Source organism: Rattus norvegicus, chromosome 8 (assembly GCF_021556685.1).
Source record: "Rattus norvegicus strain SHRSP/BbbUtx chromosome 8, alternate assembly SHRSP_T2T, whole genome shotgun sequence".
NCBI lineage: Eukaryota > Metazoa > Chordata > Mammalia > Rodentia > Muridae > Rattus > Rattus norvegicus.
Window position 1 is genome coordinate 54,642,484 of NC_141541.1, and position 6,762 is coordinate 54,649,245.

The 6,762-nt window shown below is 46.1% G+C and overlaps 1 pseudogene; it reads left to right on the forward strand.

Annotated features, from left to right (window-relative positions):
- Positions 1–346: 346 nt before the first annotated feature.
- On the forward strand, positions 347–1,045 carry Rps29-ps2 (ribosomal protein S29, pseudogene 2; annotated as a pseudogene).
- Positions 1,046–6,762: the final 5,717 nt, after the last annotated feature.

Below are 6,762 nucleotides of genomic sequence, written 5' to 3' on the forward strand. Positions count from 1 at the left end.
AGTTTCAGGCACTCAGGATGTAAGCGTCTTAGGTCCTTGCTTTGGGGACAGGCTACTCCTTCAAGAATGACTTCCCTGTCTGCTCACATGCTACCATTGGTTTCAAAGTATTGCAAATGACACCCTGCTCTTTTAGAACCAGCTACCTGGATTCTCTTTGAACCTATGTGGGGAAGACTGTAAGGCACAGCTTCACAGGGCCATTCCTGCCTCACCCGATGTCATATGGTTTATCCTATTGCCCTTGACAGGTCTCATCCTCTTCCTTGCCCTCTTCATCCTCTTCGCCCTCCTCCTTTTAAACATAGCCCCTCACCTTTTCCCTCACTGGCAGTCTGAAGGCAAGATGGGTCACCAGCAGCTGTACTGGAATCAACCCTTGCATGTCTGACCAGGGTTCTCTCCTGCCGTGTCTGCTCAGCGTGCCAGGGCTTGGTCTGGAAATATGGGCTGAACATGTGCAGGAAGTTTTCTGTCGGTACTCAAAGGACATGGGCTTCATTAAGTTGGACTACGTGACTCTTCTTGAGTATATTACTAAAGGCCAAGAGATCATATTAGTGTTTATACACAAAGAAGAAAAAACCCTAAAACTTTAAGACAAACAAAACAAGCAAACAAACATATGAAAGAATGAACAAATGAATGAATGAATGAATGAACAACAAAAAACCCAAAGCAAACAAAGACTCTCATGAATCCCAGGCCAGCCTTGAGCTCTATGTGAAATGCAGTTGACCTTGAACCTCTGATCTGCCTTCCTGGATGCTGGGATTACAGACACGAACCACCACAGATAGTTTATGTACAATTCTGTGGACTGAACTCAGGGCTTTGTGGGAAGCACTCTGCCATCTAACCCACATGCCGGTCCCCCAAGGATGTTCCCATATGTCCTGTTTTCAGGCTAGGAAGTGTGGAGATCATTGTCATATTCTTTTCTCCTGCAAACTCGCTCCCCAGCCTCATCTACCTAGAGGAGCTCTTCCCAAAAGAGATGCTCTGCTCTTTCTGGGAAGCTCTTACTGAACATGCCCAGGACTGAACAGAACACACAGTTCCTGGCCCTGGGAAGTGACTCAGTAGGCAGAAGCACGCACTGCATGCATTTCAAACCCAGAGCCCATGTAAAAGCTAGATGTGGTAGCCTCCATCTGTAACCCAGTATGCCTATAGAAACAGAACCACTTGGGAGCTCGTGGGCCAGCTATCCTCAGGTCCCTGGCATTAGAGAGGCTGAGGCAGGAGGGGTATAAGTCAAGGGCTAGCTTGGTATAAAAAGTGAGTTCGCAGCCAGTGCAGACAACTTAGTGAGTCCTTGCCTCAGAATTTAAAAAACAAAAACAACAACAAAAAAAAAAATAGGAGGAGGCTAAGGGCTGGGAATGCAGCTCAGTGGTGGAGCACTTGGGTGGCAGATAACAGGCCCTAGTTTCAGTTCTCAGCACTGAAAAGAAAAGGGGAAAAAGAAAACGGAAGAAGGAAGACTATTGTTAAATTGGGCACAGTGATACACACCTGTAATCTTGGCCATTGGATGAGGCGAAAGGCTCCTGAAGGGCCACGATATGGTCTGAGTAGTCTGTGTGTCCTTAGCTGCCCTTCCCAGCTCCAGGTGACTACTTGTCCACTTTCTACCAGTTCCCATTTGTTAATTCTGGGCGGTTAATTTAAATGGCCCTTTGTGCCTGGCTTCTTTCACTTAGCACGGTTTCGAGGTCCGCCCATGCAGTATGTATGAATATTTGTTCCGTATTATTTATTATAACTTTATCTATGCACTGATGGGGCACAGTATCAGGGCTGAGGCCACATTCTTTCTGTATGTGCTAGAAGTGCCAGAAAACTCTGAAGCATCTTAAGCAATAACAAAGGTGTGCTGTCTAGACAGATGTGAACGTTAAGGGAGGAGGAAGAAGTCAGGCATGGCTCAATGCAAGAGCATAATACTGTGGAGAGGAGGCTTCTTTTTTTTTTTTTTTTGAGAGGAGGCTTCTTTACACTCTTCAACCATCATGCAAAACACTGCTATGAATATTCATGTGCGGACCTTCGTAGGGACACACATTTTACTCTTTTATGGGTAAATACCTAGGGATGGACTATACTCATATTTTCTGTATTTACATTTATTGTGTATTCTGTATTTAACATTTTAAAGTAAAGCATGGAGCTGGTTTTCATCGAGGTGACAAGTAGCTGCACTGTTTTGACTTCCTCAAAAGCATTTCTTATTCCCTGCCCCCACTTTGCTGGGGCTTGGACACAAGGCCTTGCTCCTGGTAGAGAAGCGCTCCCCCACTGAGCTGTGCCCATCCCGCCCCAGTTAGATGGGAAGAACCTGGAGAGAGTAGATTGTAGGTGGGGGTCAGATTCACACAGCCACTTTGGAAAATAACTTGGCACCGTGCTAAAATGTTAAGTGCGAAACACATAAGATATGCAAATAGAGTAGGATATACAACCCAGCAGTTCTAGTCCCACGGCTACTCTGGGTTCTGTGGGTCTCCATATAAACCAGAGGCCTCGTTTCTGTGTTTTTTGTCGATCTCCCACAGAGAACGATTTTGGATTCATCCATGTTGTTTGTTACCTGACCCATTCCGGGTTTCCAGGAATCACGAGTCAGTCCTTCTTAGTATAAGACCTAGAGCATCCTCAGTAGTAGGCTTGTTGCCAGGGAAGGTTGAGCTTCATCTGAGAGACGAGGAAGAATGTGACTAAGGCTCAGACGTTATCCGAGGTCCCTCTTCCCCAACCCAAACTGTGCATCTCCTCACTTCGTTTTGAGCTCCGTACTCTGAGTGGCATTCACAGTTCTTGGGGCTAGATCCATCTATTCCTTTTCCTAGCTCTTTCCTCGATGCCTGGTAGCATCTTGCATTCTGGAAAGTGATAGGGAAGGGTCAACTCATTCTGTGGAGAAGCAGCTGTGGTCAGAAAGCCAAACTTAATCCTAGAAGATCTTTTAGCCCACGGGTCTCTGTGTTCCAGGTCAAGGACTGTTGAACAAAGTAGGTATATTTCATGTGGGGATACTGACCAGGGTCTGGATGCTTCTGCTTTTAAACAGCCAGGCCTGGCCTCACTCTGCACAGTGTCTCACACAACACACTCCCTAGTCCCATGTGGGCTGAACTTGGGGGCAACTGAAAGCCTCAGATGAGGCAAGGCTGCATCTCCAAATCTTGCTTGCAGCTATATTTTAATCAATGGAGAGCGATCTCTCTGTGTTCGCTTCATAGGCACACTTGAGAAGCCCCTGGGGGATTGGATGTCTCCTGGGTGCTCGTGTGTCTTCTGCTGAGTTCTTTACTTCCTGACTCTGCTTGCAAGAAATTGAGCTTGAAGAATAGGAGATGGCTTTGCCCATTCTGCAAACCTAATTGTTAATTTCCCTGCCCCATGGGCGGTATAGATTGCACACCATAAACTAAAAAGGGCTTCTCTTTGCAAATCCATATTTTCTTCTCAGGTTGTCTTCAGGTGGGGGCCCTTGGAAGCCTCACTGAGAGCTCGAGAGAGTAGCCTGCGTCATGTGACGCTTGAGCTTTCTCTAATGACTTGGGGTACATGGCGACCTTGGTGAATCCATTGTATGTTTGTATAAGTCACAAGGGGAAAAGCTATACTTTAATTGGTAGCATTGCTCAAAATAAAGACTAGCATCCTCTTGGCTCAAGATGGCTTCGATGCTCTCTTGTGATCTTCTTAACCCAGCTCACCACACACAGTACCATGGCTGGCCCACTTCCTTTCTGTGTGTTTGGCAAGCAGCAGACTCAGAAGCATCTTTGATACTCTAAGCCTGCAGCTGGAGAGCTTTAGAGTCTGCTGATGTTTGAGTCTTACTGCTGGACATCAGAGTCAAGACTAGCCTGAGTCTGGGCTTATGGCACGGCCATGCAATCTCATCTACTCTGAGACTGAGGCAGGAAGATCCCTAAGTTCAGGGCCTCCTTGGGCTACAGGGAGTGCTCAAGGCCAGGCATAGAAACCCACAAACATTATCTCCAAGTAAAAATAAAAAGAGAAGACAAAGGCAGTGAGACAATGGTAGAGAGATTGCCCGATGCCAGGAAAGCCAAAGTAAACTAAAACACAAGCAGCCGCCATCACCACCACCCAACCGACGACCACAAAACCCACCTGGAAATCACCATCCCAGGGACATTTTGCTGAGCGGTAAAGTCAACCTGGTTGTATTGCATTTCATCTAATCTAAGACGCCACCGGCTGAAAGGGCACCACTTTTTGAATATACACCAAGATGGGAAAAAGATGTCTGCCTATTGCAGCCTTCCATTGTCATCCATGTCCCAACTCCATTTTTCAGAGATAAAGTGTGAAGAAAGTCTCTGACTCCTTGGGACAAGGTTTGCCTCTAAAGAATTGCCCCGTAAAGTAGTCCCTCGGAAGGAGTGGTTTCATAGATTCCTTTAAAGTGGCTTTGTTTCTAACCTGTGGAATGTTTCTTTTACCTTCAAAATCCATTTTCTATTTATACAAGAAAATCATAGCATACTGGAGCTGGAGGAGACATTAGCGACCATCCAGACAGCCCCCCAGATCGATTTAATTACACTTACACCTTGTTTCAGACTAAAAATGGTGTTTCCCAGCCTTAATCGCTCACTCTGTTCACCACTCTTGGCTCCGGATAGCTTTGGGCTGCTTCCAACCGTCAAATCCACCCTCCGTGGTTGAAGATCTGCCACCAGCGAGGCTATTTAAAGTCGTAACAGCTGCTTCCAGCAGCTTCCCGAACGGGAGCTGAGCAATGGGGTGGGTACGGCAACCATGTGGAATAAGCCATCGGCCTCAGTTTGAATAGATACTGTGTCATGATTAGTCATCTGGCCAAGCCTTGTTCCTAAAGTGGGGCTGCTGGGAATGAAATTCTGGGGTACCTTACAGGCAGGATCCACTCCTTACTAATAATACAAGGGAAAAACTTGACACAAAGTGTAATCTAATGTTCACGGTACAGCTTACTGTCCTGTGGGAGGGAACCAGCCAGGGGTCCTTGTCATGTTTTACAGAGAGAAGTTAAATCCTAGAGAGAGCAGGTGGCTGTGCCAGGCTCACAGTAAGTTGGGATCGGGCTCAGGATAGTAAAGGCATTCGCTTGCCTCCCTGGGTCAGTTACCTCCTCTCTCTTCACCACGTTCACTAACATCTATGCAGCTCAAAGGTTAAGGAGATGGTCGGGTAGAAATCAGTCAGCTCGCCAAGGAAGGAGGTTGGCTTCCTGGACTTTAGAGTATGCTCAGTCCACATAGTCTGTCTGTCTTTCTGGGCACATCTATGGCTCCAAGGGGGGAACACAGGCCAGGCTCAAAGGGCAATAAAGCTCTTGTCCTGGGGACTCTAGGCAGGTTATTTTCCATTTGATGTAAGTGAGGTGATAGACTTGGTGATGAATGCCTCTGTAGGATAGGGTGGGGAGGAGCTGGCTGGGCCACTAATTTATGAAAAAACGGGGCAGGGACACCTTTAAGACTTGTTTTTTTTTGTTGTTTTTTTGTTTTTTTTGTTAGAGTATAAAACATTAGACTTTATTATGGCATTTTCAAACATAATCTACATTGGCCCTTGCACTCTGCACACTGTAGACTTATTCTCTGAGACCTCCTGACGGTTTTCACGCATGTGTTTTTTATTGCCCAGCTGCCTTCCCAGTGCTTCTTTCCCCTTCCCAACTGTATAGCCTAAACCCACATTCAAACCCACATATACGCACATACATAGTCATATCCAACACACATGGAATGCTAGGGTGCACACATGTCAGAGAGAGAGAGAGAGAGAGAGAGAGAGAGAGAGAGAGAGAGAGAGAGAAAGTGTATTTGTCTTTCTGACACTTTGCCTAAAATAATACCTGACTTAAAAGAAAATACCAGCTTGTTGAGTCATTTCACTTAATGCAATAGTTTCAAGACACGTACATTTTTATACTTTAAGAAGATTTATTTTTAACTACTTGTATGTGGATGCGTGCCTATGAGAGTTGCATATTGCATTGCCTGGAGAGGCCAGCAGAGGGCATCATACTCTAGCCCTGAAGTTGGAGCTGATCGTGAGCCTCCTGAGGTGGGTGCTGAGAACTGAACTCCAGTACCCTATAAGAACAATACATGCCCTTAACCACTGAGCCATCTCTCCATTCCCTAAATTTCCCATAACAGTGGGGAAAAGCAAAACAAAGGAATAGATTGATTGTCAGGGGCAACCAAACATGACCCTGATGATTGGCAAGGACAATCATACTTGACCCTGATCTCTTTTCCCTCCCACCTCTGTCATACACTGAGAGGAGGGGCTCCTACTATTCCTCTACTTTCCATTGCCATCATTGCTAACGTCCTTCCTTACTCCTGTAAAGATGTTTGTAGCATGCTGCGTTGCTAGCAACTTTCCTGGCAATGCTGTCGACACTACTGGGGGGTGGGGGGATCAGATTAGGAAAAGCACCATTGTAGGATGATGGTTCTCAAAGTGTCACCCTCTAGCCATCATCCGGGGACTTACTAAAAATGGACCTACTGAGTCTGAAGTATTAAAGGCAGGACCTGAAGTCTGTTTTCACAAGCCCTCTACGTTGTTTGGATGGAAGCTTTGTGGCTGCGGAACCCCAGAGCTAGGGTTTTTCAGGCCTAAACTTCGGACTCACCTAGAAAACCTTAAAAAGTGTTAATTATTTCAGCTGCAGCCACTTAACCTAGGGATCTCTATGCTTCCTCATAGAACTTTAAAAAAATC